The sequence below is a fragment of the Mandrillus leucophaeus genome, unplaced genomic scaffold (genome assembly GCF_000951045.1).
Source record: "Mandrillus leucophaeus isolate KB7577 unplaced genomic scaffold, Mleu.le_1.0 Scaffold384, whole genome shotgun sequence".
In the NCBI taxonomy this organism is placed as follows: Eukaryota; Metazoa; Chordata; class Mammalia; order Primates; family Cercopithecidae; genus Mandrillus; species Mandrillus leucophaeus.
In genome coordinates, this window is record NW_012104076.1 from 634438 (window position 1) to 651838 (window position 17401).

Genomic DNA, 17401 nt, shown 5'->3' on the forward strand with positions numbered 1-17401 from the left:
ATCAATTTGGACTGAAAAGCGAAAAGAAGCCCTGCCACTAATCAGACAGGGAGGACAGACATGGATAAAGCCAGCTGCAAAATTAGCAGGAAACACTTTCTGCCAAAGTCATGCAGCAGTTATAAAGTGCCATAATGATCCCCTCTTTAGGTGATTGCTGACTTCTTACCAGTGATGCCCTCCGATTGCTGGCTATTTTCATTTATTACTAGAGATACCCAATTGCTCAGCCATCATTCCCTCATGACAGCATTCAATCCTGGTTAAATCTCTCTTTTCCTAATTCCACCTCAAAACAACCAGTCCAAAATGGATTCCTGCTTCCCTTAGATGCTTTTCAGAATTCTTCAATGGAAGCTCAATTTACAAAAGATGCCTCCTTCCTCCCTCTTGCCTAGGAGTGACATCTCTCCCTGCAAGGAAATAAATCTGAATTTGTCAGGCTACAGGTGTAATCCTCTAGGTTTTGACGACCCATTTGATGATGAAAGTTTTCCACTCCCCAGGACTCATAGTCAAGAAAGAGTCTCCCTTTCCGTGTCAATAGCACAATAAAGTAGCTTCCATTTCAAGTAATAAGGCTCATAAGTTCACACAGGGACTCTTCCAATATGGGAGGAAGCAATGCTTTGATAGGTCATCCTCATCCCTCATCTTTTGAAAAAATATGGATTGATGTAGAAAGCAGAGGAAACAGGTGCTTTCTAAGAAAAAAACATTGTGAGTAGAGTCCATTTACAACAGCTTAATTTAAGTAAATAAAATGAACAGAGCCCCAAGTTCATAGGGAAGTAAAATGGGTCTAGAAAAATTATTTTAAAAGTCCTTCCCTATCAAAACGTAAATAACATATTAAAAGTAGGACAATTTTGATGGTGCCAACCTCTTTGCATGAAGGACAGAGACTGGGTGAGATTTTTGTTGGGAGAGTTCATTATAAAGAAAACAGCAAAAAGGAAACAAATGTCCTAGCAATAGATAAAGTGGGCGTCTATGGCTGAACTAGGGAAGCAAGTTCAAGATTGCAATATGGCTTCAGGGAATCTCTGCCAGCAGGAACAATCGAGAATGTAAGAGTGGATCTGGTCACCAAGAAGTGGGATGTAGTACGGGAAGAGAGCGAAGGGCAGAAACAACTACAGTACCTTTAAGGATCAGATAGAGAAATAAATGATTCAAGAATCTCCTATGTTTCAATTACTTCCAAGTCAATATATCCAGCCCTGCACTCTATTGGGCTCCAGAGCCATAAATTCTAGAAGCCCTATTACACACTTGTTATGAGGGCTCAAATGGGTGCAAAGCCTGTAGGACCAGTCATGAAAAATAAAAGAGAGTACTGTTGTTCTTACACATGTCAGGTTAAGGTTCTCTGTCTCCCTTCCTCTAAGAGACTACTTCTTGTTTGTTTGCAAGGAGAATAAAAAATATCTACTAATCTCTTGGATAGTGACCCTTTTATTTTTAATGTCTTTGCCCCTCAAATATATATATATATATATGTCTTTGTTAATAACTTAGCCAGAAAATTGTCACTTTGTACCCCACATAAAGCAAAGGAAGTTGTAAATGGTTTTGTCATTGGTCCACAATTTCTGCCATAGGAAGAGTAAATGATTTAAAAGAAAAAAAAAAAGATCAGAAGTTTCTGCCTTGACTGAGAAGTTATCAGGGACGTCTCTGCAGAGATTTGGCTATAAGACCAAAGGTCATACATCTACCCTTGTTCACTCCCATACATGAAGGGAAAAATGACAAATTGGGGGTCTAGGGCACTTCCCATGCATTCTTTAAAGGATCAGATACAGTTTTGTTTGCTTGTTTGTTTTTGAGATGGAGTCTCTGTTGCTCAGGCTAGAGTGCAATGGTGTGATCTCAGCTCACTGCAACCTCCACCTACCAGGTTCAAGTGATTCTCCTGCCTCAGCTTCCCAAGTAGCTGGGACTACAGGCGTGCACCACCACACCTGGCTGATTTTTGTATTTTCTATGGAGACGGGGTTTCACCATGTTAGTCAGGCTGGTCTTGAACTCCTGACCTCAGGTGATCCCCCTGCCTCGGCCTCCCAAAGTGCTGGGATTATAGGCATGAGCCACCACGCCCGGCCAGATATAGTTTTAGCTTTGTGGTCTAGTCTTTTTTCAATTATTCAGTTCCGTCAATGGATTGCCAAATAGCCATAGACAATATGTAAATGAATGAACATGGCCATGCAATAACATTTTATTTACAAAAACGAGCAGCAGCCCATATTTGGTCCCCATGAATCAGAGTTTGTGAATTCCTGCTTTGTGAATGATTGGAAACTCTTCTCCTCAGAATGGAGAAGGAGATAGTGGAGGGAGACTGCCTAGTTTTGTTCCCTGACTCTTAACACTACTAAGTATGTGTTACTTAATTACTGATGCCTTCATTTCCTCATCTGTAAAAACAAATGGATAATAATAGTCATCATATTAGATCGTATGAAGATCAAAGGAATCAATATACATCAAGCATTTAGACCTGAATCTGGCATGAGAAATGACTCAGTAACTGTTATGACAGTTACCTTCAGGTGGAAAGCTGAAGCCAGTGGTGGGTAACATCTAAATATGATTTGCACATGGCTTTGGATAAGAAATAAGAGTATATAAAGGCCTTTCACTGGCTTTTATCTCTTGCTGTCTCACAAATTTTTACCTCATTGGCATTTTAAAATTCAAAAGAGCCCTATTCCAAAGCAAAGAGAAAATCTCAGTTATGGCAGGTCCCAGAAGAATGTTTCCACAGACCTTCAGACTCAATGTGTCCAAAAACCAATTTCACTACCACCCCAGCTCTATTTCTCCCCCTAGCATTGCAATTTCAGAAACATCTGTTGTCTAAGCTTGAAAACTAAGAACATCTGTCTCCTCCCTCTCAATCCATTCACACCCAGTCACCAAACTCGATCAATTTCACTTCCACAAGATCCTTCGAAGCCATTCATTTCTTTGCATTCCTACAGCACTGAGTTCAGGTTGTCATTATTTTTCACCTGTACTACAGCAGTAGTCATCCTATCTCTAATCTTGCCCCTACCCCATCCATTTTGCACAATATCACTCATGAACTCTTCCATAAAAGCAAAGCTAACCACTCTCATCACTCTGCCCATGTCTTTATTGTAAAATGAAATCTTAGCATGGCGTAAAAGTTCCTTAACGATCTGACCTCTTCAGTCTCATCTCTGCTGCCATCTCTCAACTCCTTCCTCTGCCTTTCCTTCCAATGTGTGTTACAGTAGCACTGAACTGCTTGCTGGCCCATCATTTTCCCTGCCTCTCTGCTGCTAACTCTGTACTCCTCTTTCAGATCTCTGGTAGTCTCTTACTGCTGAACAACCAGACTAAGTTAGGCACCTTCTGTTGGGCTTCCACGGTATTCTCTTGACTCATCTATCACAGATCTTATCACGCTGTAATGATCTGTTTGCGTATAAATATTCCCCAGAAGACAGTAAGCTCCATGAAAGAACAGATCCAGTCTTATTTGTGTTTGTCTTTCCATTTTTCCCACAATGCTATGTCCATTATAGATATTCAGTAGTTTGGTTGAATTAATACACAATGAAACTAAAAAGTACAAAGGAAGAATGAGAGTGGTTGGCAAGCCCTTGGAGGAGGGATCTATACCTGGTCTTTGATACTGAACGGTTTGCAAAAGTCCAGGGAGGGGAGGGAATTGGTGGAGGACAGGCAGGGGGATGGTCAGGGATCCGAAAGTCTGAAGAAAGGTTGATCATAAGGCATGAGGAAAGACCATTAGATTTAGTGACTAGGATTTTCTTGGAAAACTCAAGAGTAGATTTTTAATAACTAGGTAATTAAACTGAGAAGAGAGATTATTTAGAAATAGAGACAGTAGGCATAGCTGGTATTGAAATGAGTTAATGGTTTGTCTCCTGTTTGTGTTTCAGGATGAGGAAGCGTGAGTTATGTCTAAGATCAGATCATAAAAATAGAAGAAAGACAAGTTAGAATTAAGAGTTAAAGTATGAGGCAAGAGCACCAGTAGAATCAAGAGTCCAAATAAGAGGATTCCCTTTGCTAGGAGAATAGCTACTTAATCTCCAAAGTCAGAAGCAAAAGAAGAGCCAGAGAGTACCCAAGTGGGAGGTTTTGAAGGAGTGAAGAGAAAAGCTGAGAGTTTAAATTTAATGGCTACCGTCAGCTATATGTGGACATAGAATGGGAAGTGCTGAGCTCTCAGAAAATGAAAGGAAAGAGGAGAGTGCTGAGCTCCGGGAAAGGAGATGAAAAGGCAGAAGGAGACGGTACTTCTTTACTTCCCTGAGGTGAAGAGAATGTTGAATACAGAAATGAATCTCCAAGTCCTTCAAGGAAAATCCTGGTATCAAAAGTGATAAAAAAAATAATACTTTCTGTTATATCTTATGGCTCTAAAACACTTCATAGAATTAACTTTTGTTGGTTTACAAATGTACTATAATAATTCAACAGACCTGCTTTGAGTTCATTGTACCTACAGCTAATAAATGGGAAAATTTAGGCCATCTGGAATTTCACCTTTTGACACATTGTGGGAAGCCTCAGCCTTAGCTGATAAAAATGTGGTTCACGTGGATGCAACAGGAAATAGAGATGCCTGAGAAAATTCCACAGGCAGTACGGTCTCAAAGTGTGGTGATGAATAGCCTGGGGCAAGCAAACACTATGAAGGAATTCAGTGGAATCAATGGTAAAAGATTGACCAACTACTTAGAAGACACTGACCACATGTGGGATTTATTAACTACCTATACTGCTTCGGATAGCAATACCTACCAAACTCACACATATGTACATATTCTTTGTCAAGGAGTAAGTTTCACTACAACTGCATTACAAAAACAAAAAGTCACTTCCAAACTCTTATCTGCTCTAGCAGGCAACCTTCTCACTCCTCCATCTTCTTTCCCACTTTTTGCTGTTTGGGAAGAACCTGGAGATAAAACTCTACAAAACCACATAGGCAAATAATGACATGGGGTCAACCTCAGGTTTAGAAAACCCTACCCCAGAAATCATACCCAGGACTGGATTTGTGAAAGCCAGCATTCTGAGAGACTCTTTCCTGAAACCATCTGATCACAGTTGTACCGTCATTTATTAATTACCACGGGAACCACCAGCTGTCATCATGAAATCTTTTATAGGCACACTGTAAATATTAAAAGAGCATATTAAAGTTATGCCGTATGCAGCAGCAGCTGATGCTATTTTATGAAGACAATATTAGAGAGCGTGCAAAATTATCACACTACAACACCCATGATCTCTATTTCTTACAACTGCCCTGGAGCATGACGCTGGGCCACAATCTTAACTCTTTAATCACAGAAGGGAGTAATTTGATTGATCATTTACATGGAAGCCAACTTTAACACTTAAACCAGGGTATATAGTTAATTATATAGATGCCTTTTTATACATTCACCAGTCAACTTTTTATTCTAAAAATGAGGGCAGGAGTATTTTCTTTGAATTTTCCTAGGGCAGGAAAGAGTGTTTCCCCTGTCTTATAGTTGAAATCAGTGTGTAGGAGTGGCTCCTAGGAGCCACATGACCTATCTGTCTTAGCTTAGACTGTGTGTCAAGTGCAGTGGCCATTCTGGCAAGATAGGACACTTGTCTGATGAACTTTGTGAAGTCAACCCAGAGCTAACCTGAGGCTTATTTGGGTTGTCTCATAAGACTTACTGCTTGCTCCCCCAAAATCTTCCCCATTGGTCTGTCATAATGTCTGAAACTTGTACCATTGTACTTGAGAGAGAGAGACAACTGGGTCCAGAATCTTCTGTTAAAATGCAAAATATAGATGATATTTTGGAAATATTGTTGATTATCTTAGGAATGATTATAGTATTCTTATTATATAGGAAGATATTCTTAGGAGGTGCTTGCTGGAGTATAAAAGTGGCAGTGTCGGCCAGACGCAGTGGCTCATGCCTGTAATCCCAGCACTTTGGGAGGCTGAGGCAGGCAGATCATGAGGTCAGGAGTTTGAAAACAGCCTAGCCAACATAGTGAAACCCCCTCTCTACTAAAAAAATACAAAAAATTAGCTGGGTGTGGTGGCAGGTGCCTGTAATCCCAGCTACTTGGGAGGCTGGAGGCAGGAGAATCACTTGAACCCAGGAGGCAGAGGTTGCAGTGAGCCGAGATCACACCATTGCCCTCCAGCCCAGGTAACAGTGCAAGACTCTGTCTAAAAAAAAAAAAAAAAAAAAAAGGTGGAAGTGTCTTGATATTTGAAATTTACTTTCACATGTTCAAACAATACAAAAATATGTAGTGAATATACATATACACTCATTCATACTAGTTGAGATATAAAGCAAATATGACAAAATGCCAACAAATTGTTGAATTAAAGTAGAATGTACAGAAGTATTTTTGGTACTTTTTTTCAGCTTTGTTTTAAAATCTTCATAATTAAAAAGTGAAAAAAACTTAGATATCTGAGCATACCCCCAAACCCACTGAATCTGCATCCTTGGGTATGGGACCCAGAAAGAGGCATTGCCAGTAAGTGCCTGAAGTAAGTTTTAGGGCCAGTAATAGTGGAAAATTATTGAATTATAATGCTAAATACTGATGGAAGAATAAGTGTAATGACTATGTGATAAAAAGTGCAACTTAGAAGAAGGATGGAGCAAGATGGTAGAGTAGTACTCTCCAGTGATTGTCCCCCAACAGAGATATCAATTTGAACAACTACCCACATGCAAAAATACCTTCACAAGGGCTAAGAAAAACAGATGAGAGATCACAGTGCCTGGTTGTAGCACAAAAATAAGAAAAGATGCATTGAAGAGGGCAGAAGGGAGAGTTTTACATTACCTGTGTCACTCCTTCCCAACTCCAAGCAGCATAGCACAGAGACAGACACTGTCCACTTAGGGGATAGAGAGGGAAGTGAACTTAGGACATTCTCTTGGGCCCCAACACTGGGCCCACTATTGTGAAATTCAGTACCATGAAAACTCCCCCACAGTCTTTTACACAATTACCCTGCAGAATGAGTCTCAGCACCAGTCAGGTCTATACTACCCCAGATTTCAGGCTGGCATGGTGAACTCAATCTCTTTATCACCATCAGGCCAACTTTAGTGGTTCTGGGCTCCATACAGCTCTCAGCAGCAGGGAGTCCTCAGTGTCCTCAGGCTTCTGGTATGCCTCAGCACTACACCAACCACAGCAGGCCCCAGGCTTCAGGCAAAGCTGAACCAGCCATAGTGGGACCCCTGGGCTTCTGGCAGGCCAGAAGCCTGGGGTTTCTCAGTGCTATGCCAGCTGCATCTGTCCTGGGCTTCTGGTATTTGTGGTGCACCAGGCTTCTGTGTGCCTGCTGCAAAACTTTCTCAGAAAAAGTCAGTTTGTGAAGACTATAATAAGCACATACTTCTTCAAATGCAAAGACATCAACACACGACTACAAGGAATAAGAATAATCAAGAAAAGGCTGGATGCAGTGGCTCATGCCTGCAATCCCAACACTTTGGGAGGTCAAGGCATGGGGATCACCTGAGGTCAGGAGTTCATGACCAGACTGGCCAACATGGTAAAACCCTGTCTGCACTAAAAATACAAAAATTAGCTGGGCATGGTGGCTGACGGCTGTAATCACAGCTACTTGGGAGTCTGAGGCGGGAGAATCACTTGAACTGGGGAGGCAGAGGTTGCAATGAGCCGAGATCATGCCACTGAACTCCTGCCTGGATGACAAGAACAAAACTCCATCTCAAAAGAAAAATAATAATAATCAGGAAAACATGACATCACCAAATGAACAAAATAAAGGGTCAATAACTGACTCTAAAGAAACGGAAATGCATTAACTGCTTGACAAATAATTCAAAATTATCATTTTAAGGAAGCTCAGCAAACTTCAAGAAACAGAGAATCAATGCAATGAAGTGAGGAAAACAAGTGACCAGAATGAAAAATGTAATACAAAGACTAAAATAATTTTAAAGATTCAAACAAAATCCTAGGAGTGAAAAATACAATGAATGAAATGAAAAATTCAATAGAGAGCAATAGGTCATAGACTTGATCAAGCAGAAGAAAGAGTCTGTGAACTCTAAGACAGAGTACTTGAAATTATGCAGTTCCAGGAGCAAAAGAATAAAATGGAATGGAAAAAGCTTATGGGATTTATGAGACATCAAAACAGGAACTGTTCTAGTCAAAGCAACTAAAGAAGAAGAGTAAGATAAAAGAGCTGAAAACTTGTTTAAAAAAATCATAGAAGTAAACTTCCCAAATCTGGAGAAATATATCCAGGTACGGGAAGATCAAAGGTTTCTGATCAGATTCAATCAAAATAAGAATACCCTAAGACATATTATAATCAAATTATAATCAAACGGTCAAAATCTGAAACAAAGAGAGGATCTTAAGAGCAGCAAGAGAAAAGATGCAAATGACGTATAAGAGTGTTCCAAGATAGCCAGCAGAGACTTCTCAGCAGAAATCTTACAGGCAAAGAAAGGGTAGGGTGATATATTCAAATTACTGAAGGAGAAAAAAACCTGCCAGTCAAGGATAATGTACCAGCAATGCTGTCTTTCAGAAACGAAGGAGAGATACTTTCTCAGACAGACAAAAGCTGAGGGAGTACATTGCCACCAGACTTGTCTTACAAGAAATGCTAAAAGAAGTTCTTCAAGCTTAAATAAAAGAATGCCAATGAGTAACACAAAAACACCTAAAAGCATAAAACTCACTGGTAAAACTTAGCACACAGTCAAATTCAGAATACAGATGCTCCTGAAACAATGGGCATATCATAACCACATCATAATTTCAGGAGCATCTGTATTCTGAATTTATGATGGGGTTATGATATCCCCATTGTAAGTAAAAAACATTTCAGGTTAAAAGTGCATTTAATGCTGGCAACACAGCCGACAGTCCCTGACTCATCATAGTTTGACTTACAATGTATTGACTTTGCAATAGTGACACACATTCTGTAGAACCCATAACCCCATCATAAGTCATAGGAAGCTCCTCAACCTGTGATGAGGTTACATCACAATAAAACCACCATAAAGTAAAAAATTTGTTGGTTAAACCATTGTAAGTTGAGGACTAATACTGTAATAGTGGTGGATAAATCATTTACATCTTTAGAATGAAGGTAAAAAAACCAAAACTATTAAAAATGATAACAGCTACAATAATTTGTCAAGAGACATGCAGTACAAAAAGATGTAAATTGTGACATGAAAAATTCAAAACATTGGGGGAGTGGAGTAAAAGTGTAAAGATTTGTTTTACTTTGCAATCAAAGTTAAGTTTTTATCAGCTTAAAATAACCTACTATAACTATAAAATTTTTTTCGTAAGCTTCATGTTAACCACAAAACAAAAACCTATAGTAGATGCACGAAAATTAAAAACAAGGAACTGAAACATACCACTAGAAAAAACCACTTCACTACAAAGGAAGTGAAAAAGCCACAAAGCCACAAGTGAGGAAGAAAAAAACAGAAGATCTAGAAAAAAACAAAACAAAACAAAAAAAACTACCTATCAATAATTACATTGAATATATATGGATTAAATTTTCCAATTGAAAGACATAGAGTGGCTGAAAGTATTTTAAAAAAAAACAAGACCCAGTGATATGTCGTCTACAAGAAACTTGCTTCACCACAAGTGCACACATAGACTGAAAGTGAAGGGATGGAAAAAGACATACTATGCAAATTGAAACAGAAAAAGAGCAGGAGTAGTTATATGTATATTAGGCAAAACAGACTTCAAGTCAAAAACCATAAAAAGAGACAAGGAAAGTCATTATATAATATTAAAGGAATCAATTGAGCAAGAAGATACAACAATTGTAAATATATACCCACCCAACATCAGAGCATCTAAATATATAAAGCAAATATTTATAGGTATAAAGGGAGAGATATACTGCAATAAAATAACAGTAGTGGACTTTAACACTCCATGTTCAGCAATTGACAGATCATCCAGACTAAAAATCAATAAGGGAATACAGAACTTCAACTACACTGTAGATCAAATGGACCTAACAGACATATACAAAACATTCCATTCAACAGCTGCAGAATATACATTTTTCTAAACTGCACATGGAACATTCTTCAGCATAGATTTTATGTTAAGCCACAAAACAAGTCTTAACAAATTTAAGAATACTGATATCCTATCAACCATCATTTCTGATCACAATGGTGTAAAATTAGAAATCAATAACAGGGGAAACTTCAGAAAATTCACAAATACATGGAAATTAAACAACATAATCCTGAACAACTAATAGGTCAATGAAAAAATTTCTTGAGACAAATGGAAATGGAAACACAACATACCAACCTATGGGATCCAGAAAAGACTGTTCTAACAGGGAAATTTAAAGAAATAAACACCTACTTCAAAAAAAGAAGCAAGAACTTAAATAAACAACCTAATGTTACAAATTATAAAGCAAAAACAAAGCTCTAAGTTGGTAGGACAATGAAAGTAATAAAGATCAGAGCATTATCAAATGAAATTAAAACTTATAAAACAATAGAAAAGAGCAACAATTTTGAGTTGGCTTTTGAAAAGATTTTTTAAAAAATCAACAAACCTTTAGCTAGAATGAGAAAAGGAAAAGAGGACTCAAATAAATACAACCATAAATTAGAAAGAAAATATTACAACTGATTCAGCAAAAATACAAAGTATCATAGAAGACTATTATGAACAATTATATGGCAATAAATTGGATAATATAGGAAGAATGGATACATTTCTTGACACATACAACCCACCAAGACTGAATTATAAAGAAATAGAAAACCTTGACAGACCTATAATGACTAAGTAGATTGAATTGGTAATAAAAAATCTCCCATCTGGTTTTTGTCATTAGTTCTGTTTATGTGATGAATTACACTTATTGATTGGTGTATGTTGAACCAGTCTTGCATCCCAGGGATGAAGCCAACTTGATTGTGGTGGATAAGCTTTTTGATGTGCTGCTGGATTTGGTTTGCCAGTATTGTATTGAGGATTTTCATATTGATTCTTACCAGGGATATCGGCCTGAAGTTTTCTCTTTTTGTTGCGTCTCTGCCAGGTTTTTTGTATCAGGATGATGCTAGCCTCATAAAATGAATTAGGGAGAAGTCTCTCCTTTTCAATTGTTTGGAATACTCTCAGAAGGAATGGTACCAGCTCCTCTTTGTACCTTTGGTAGAATTCAGCTGTGAATTTGTCTGGTCCTGGGCTTTTTTTGGCTGGTAGGCTATTTATTACTGCCTCAAGGATCTAGAATGAGAAATACCATTTGACCCAGCAATCCCATTACTGAGTATATACCCAAAGGAATATAAATCATTCTATGATAAAGATACATGCACACATATGTTTATTACAGCACTATTCACAATAGCAAAGATATGGAACCAACCCAAATGTTCATCAATAATAGATGGGATAAAGAAAATGTGGTACATATATACCATGGAATACTATGCAGCCATAAAAAGAAATCAGATCATGTCCTTTGCAGATCATGATGAAGCTGGAAGCCATCATCCTCAGCAAACTAACACAGGAAGAGAAAGCTAAACACTACATGTTCTCACTCATAAGTGGGAGCTGAGCAATGAGAATACATGGATACAGGGAGGGAAACAACACACACTGGGACCTGTCGGGGGCCAGGGGGAGAGAGAGCATCAGGATAAATAGCTAATCCCATGTGGGGCTTAATACCTAGGTGATGGGTTGATAGGCGCAGCAAACCACTATGGCACATGTTTACCTATGTAACAAACCTGCACGCTCTCCACATATATCCCAGAACTTAAAATTTTTTTGAAAGTCTGCCATCAAAAAGAAGCCTAAGATCTGATGGTTTCACCGCTGGATCTTGTCAAATGTTTAAAGAACTAACAGAAACTCTTCTCAAACTCTTCTAAAAAATCAAAATGGAGCAACTACTTTTAAACTCATTTGAGGCCGGCATTACCTTGACACCAAAGTCAGATAAGAACACAACGAGAAAAGAAAACTACAAGCCAGTATCACTAATGACATGGATGCACAAATCCACAGCAAAATACTAACAAACCGAATTCAACAGCAAATTAAAAAGATCATTCACCATGATCAAGCTGATTTATCCCAGATATATAAGGATGGTTCAACAGACATAAATCAATAAATGTGATGCATCACATTAACAGAATGAAGGACAAATCCATATGATTATTTCAATGGGTGCAAAAAAGTATTCAACAAAATTCAGCATCTTTTCATGATAAAAATTCTCAAAAAATTAGGCATGGAAAGAAAGTACATTAATAAAATAAAGGTCATACCTGACAAATTCACAGCTAACCTGACACTTAGTGGAGAAAATTTGAAAGCTTTTTTCTCCAGAGAGCAGGAACAAGACAAGAATACCCGTTCTCACCACTTCTACTCAACATATTACTGAAGGTCCTAGCCAGAGCAATTAGGCAAGATAGATAAATGAAAGACATCCAAATTGGAAAGGAAGAAATTATGTTATCCTTGTTTGCAGATAATGTGATCTTACATATAAAAAACCCTAAAGACTCCATCAAAAAAAATTAGAATTAATGAACAAATTCAGTAAAGTCTCAGGATACAAGTCAACATACAAAACCAATAGCATTTCTATACACTAATAGCAAACTATCTGAAAAGAGAATCAAGAAAATAATCCCATCTGAAAAAGTTATCAAAAAATAAAATACTTAGGAATAAATTTATTCAAGGAGGTGAAAAATTCTACATTTAAAACTGTAAAATGTTGATGAAATAATTGGAAGAAGAAAAATAAATGGAGAGATATTCCATGTTCATAAATTGGAAAAACTAATATTGTTAAAATGTCCATACTGCCCAGAGATCTACACACTCAACACAACCTCTATTAAAATACAAATGATATTCTTCACAAAATAGAAAAAACAATCCTAAGATTTGTCTGGAACCACAAAAGACACCAAATAGCTAAAGCAATCTTGAGCAAAAAGAATAAAGCTGTAGGCCTTATACTACCTGACTTCAAAATAAGCTATAAAGCTATAATAACCAAAGCAGCATGGTACTGACATTAAAAAGAGTCACATGGACAAATGAAGCAGAATAGAGAGGCCAGAAATATATTCACGCACCAACATCCAACTGATTTATGACAAAGGCACCAAGAACACACAATGGGGAAAGGTAAATGGTGTCAGGAAAACTGGATATTCACATGCAAAAAAATGAAATTAGACTCTTATCTCATATCACGTATAAAAATCAACTCAAAATGGATTAAAGACTGAAATGTAAAACCTGAAACTATAAAACTACTAGAAGAAAAGAGGGAAAAAGCTCCATGACATTGGTCTGGGCAGTGATTTATTTTGGGATATGACCCCAAAAGCACAGGCAACAAAAGCAAAAATAGACAAATGGGTTTATAGCAAACAAAAGCTTCTGCATAGAAAGGAAGCAATCAATTGAGTGAACAGACAGCCTACAGAATGGGAGAAAATATTTGCAAAATATATGTCTGTTAAAGGGTAATACTCAAAATATGTAAGGAATGCAAACAACTTAATAGCAAGAAAATGAATATAGCAGTCCCCCCTTATCTGTGGTTTTGCTTTCTGTGGTTTGTTACCTGTGGTCAGCCACAGTCTGAAAATATTAAATGGAAACATTCAGAAATAATCAATTAATAATTTTTAAGTCGTGTGCCATTCTGAGAAGTGTTATGTAATCTTGCACTGTCTGGTTTCATCTGCCCAGCATATGAATCATCTGTTTTTCCAGCATAACCATATTATATATATGCTACCTACCCTTTAGTCACTTAGCAGCCATCTCTGTTGTCAAAATTTTAAAAATAGTATAAATAGGGTTCTGTACTATCTACTGATTCAAAAATCCACTGGGGATCTTGAAAAATATCCTCTGTGGATAAGGGGGAAGTTACTGTAATCCAATTTAAAAATGGGCAAAGGATATGAATAGACATTTCTCCACAAGATATATACAAATCTTCAACAGACATATGAAAAAAAATGCTCAACATCCCTAATCATCAGGGAAGTGCAAATTAAAATCACAGTGAGATACCACCTCACACCTGTTAAAATGACTATTATCAAAAAGATGAAAGATAAGCATTAGTGAGGACGTGGAAAAATTAGCACATTATTGGTGGGGATGTTAATTAGTATAGCCACTATGAAAAACAATGTGGAGCTTCCCTAAAAAACTACAAACAGAAATATTGTATGACCTAGCAGTCCCACTACTGGGTATAGATGTAAAGAAAATAAAATCAGGATGTCAAAGAGATATCTACGTTCCTATGTTTACTGCAACATTATTTACAATCACTAAAATATGGAATTAAGCTAAGTGTCCATCAATAAATGAATGGATAAAGAAAATGTGTTATATACTCACAATAGAATACTATTCAACTTTAAAAAGGAAGGAAATCCTGTCATTTGTAACAACATGGATGAATCTGGAGGACACTATGCTAAGTGAAATAAACTAAGCATGAAAAGACAAGTACTGCACAATCTCACTCCTGTGGAATCTAAAACAAGAAAAGCTCTTATAGAAGTAGTAGAATGGTGATTACAAGGAGCTGGGATGGTTGCTGGGAACAGGTTGGGGGATGGTCAAAAGACAAAATTTCCCTAAGGAGGAATAATTCAAGAGATCTATTGTACAACATGGGGATAGAGGTAACAGTACATTGTATTCTTGAAAAAACTAAAAGCGTAAAGTATTCTCACCACAAAAATGGTAACTATGTGAGGTAATGTGTTATGGTTATTAGCTAGATTTAGTCATTTCACAATGTTATTTACTTCAAAACAATATGGTATAAGCAGTAAATGTGTATAATTTAATGTCAATTTAGAAAATTGTTTAAAGAGCAACTTATTTTAAGGAGAAAAAATCAACATACGTAAAGACCCTTATTTCCTCTGAGCTAAAAATGCAATTAAGTTAATGGGTAGGAGTAATATCACTCCTTAATTGCATAGAACTGAAATCTAAAGAGCCTGGAAGAGAGTTTCGGTGGAAAACAACAGGAGGATCAAAAAGGGTTAGGAGAACAGCACGATATTTTCTTTCTAGAAGAAATCTGAGCAGGAGTGCAGAATTCATGTGGTGAGGATTCTTCAGTGACTCCCTACCTCCCCATTATCTGACCTTGCAGCAAAATCCCTTGTGGAGCTTTAAAAATATATAGACCAAGGCCTGCTGATCCCCAAACGCCATTTTCACCCATTGGAAAAGCCTCTCTGTATTTTAAAAGCTCATAGGTAATTTTAATACACAACCAAGGTTCAGAAGCAGTTGCCTATAGAATGAAACCCAAACTCTCAGCCAGGAAAATTCTGTCTTCTTTAGGGCAGGATCCTGTCAGCCATCTTAGTCCTCTAATAGGCACAGTGCTTGACACTTAATAGACTCTAAATAAATGATAATTTAATTAATACATCAATGGGCTGCGTGGATGAATAGACTTTAATTAGGAGCCCTGAGGCATTAAAGATAATTTGAATATCCTGAAATGAGGGTAAGAAAGGGAAGGGAGCCCAAGGGGGAGACCAGAAGCAGGAAGCAGGAAAAGTGGATGCCAAAGAAAATTCTACCCAATTTGCAGTTTTTCTTAGAGCTATGACAGGATTTATAATATCCTTTAAGGACAAGCCGGAGAATGGGGTATAGGGTCTTTTTTTTGCTCATATATGCACATTTGGGAGCCCCTTCGATGAGGAGTTTACACTATGTTCTCATAATCCTGTAAAGCTCCAGGACATTATTTTTCAAGGCTCAAAGACACTATTAAATCTCGTGGATCTCAGGCCTGAAGAGGGCATACTTTCCGTGATTTACTTGAGCTGGAGTAGGATGTTGACTCTGTCTATCCACTTAAGTTTTCACCCATTTCTTGTCTTAGGTTTGGGCAGGTTGCAGGTTTCCTTTTAATAACGTCATTGTGACTTATAAAACACTCTTATTGGAAATTCCTGTTTTTTGTACACGGGACATGAAAGAGGCGTGTTTCCCTTAGCTGGCAGACAAGAAGTTGTCATATTTCCTTGAAAACATTATTAACCAAGTCCCCACCCATAGGTGGGTCCCTGGTGATTATTTCTCTTGGAGGAACGGAGGAGGAACAAAACAGGGTAAGAGGGAGGAAACCCACGAAATGAAAATCTGACTCTCCCCTGGAAATGTGGGTGGATAAATGAGGCCTTGCTTTTGGAAAACTAGTATTACAGGAAAGTCCATTCCTTTGCTCAGGGTACTATTACTCACTCATTTCACCACTGCGGACTCCTGCATGTGGGTATTAGATTCAACAAGGTGAAGAGGACCCACTAATGTGTATTTAAAATTCATCCTCTGTTCTCAAAATAGAAACCCAATTTTTCTGAGCTCCAGATGAAGAGGTTAATTCACATGATTTCCAAGGTTTCTTCCAGCTCTCTGGCTCAGCTGGACTCCAGGCTTTCTCTCATTTATTATACCCGCTGGTAAAATGTTTGTCTCATGAAAATGTTTGAGAAGCTCATCAAAATTTCGGACCTTCTCCCCTGAAGAACGCCCATACACACATTTATGTACACTCCAGGGCGGTTCATGAGCCCCTCTGAAACTACTTTTATAACCCATACCGGCTGGGCGCGGTGGCTTGTGTCTGTAATCCCAGCACTTTGGGAGGCCGAGGCAGGTGGATTACCTGAGGTCAGGAGTTCAAGACCAGCCTGAGCAACATGGTGAAACCCCATTTCAACTAAAATTACAAAAATTAGCCAGGCGTGGTGGTGCGTGCCTGTAAGCCCAGCTACTCAGGAGGCTTGAGGCAGAAGAATCACTGGAAGCTGAGGCTGCAGTGAGCTGAGATCATGCCACTGCACTGTAGGCCGGGCAACAGAGCAAGACTCTGTCTCAAAAAAACAAAACAAAACAAAAACCTCATACCTTCCTAATCTGCTCAAAAACTCCCCATACATTCTTAAAATGTGCTGGCTGCTATTCAAAGCTTCCCAGACTATGTATACTAACCCATCCTTCTAAAAGTGGCTCCCAAAATTCGTTCATTTAGCTTACATGTATTGAGCATTTACCCCTTATAAAACATTAAAATCACATTTTATGTATATGTGTATATGTTTATGCAGTATGCAAATATAAAGCATACAACATACAGCATATATTAGGAACAGAAAGGCAACAAAGATATATACTTTGTTAAGGTATACATAAGTTATTATATAAAGACTTACCATTGAGGAGTTTATAATCTAGAAGGAAAGATTTTTTTTTTTTTTTGAGACGG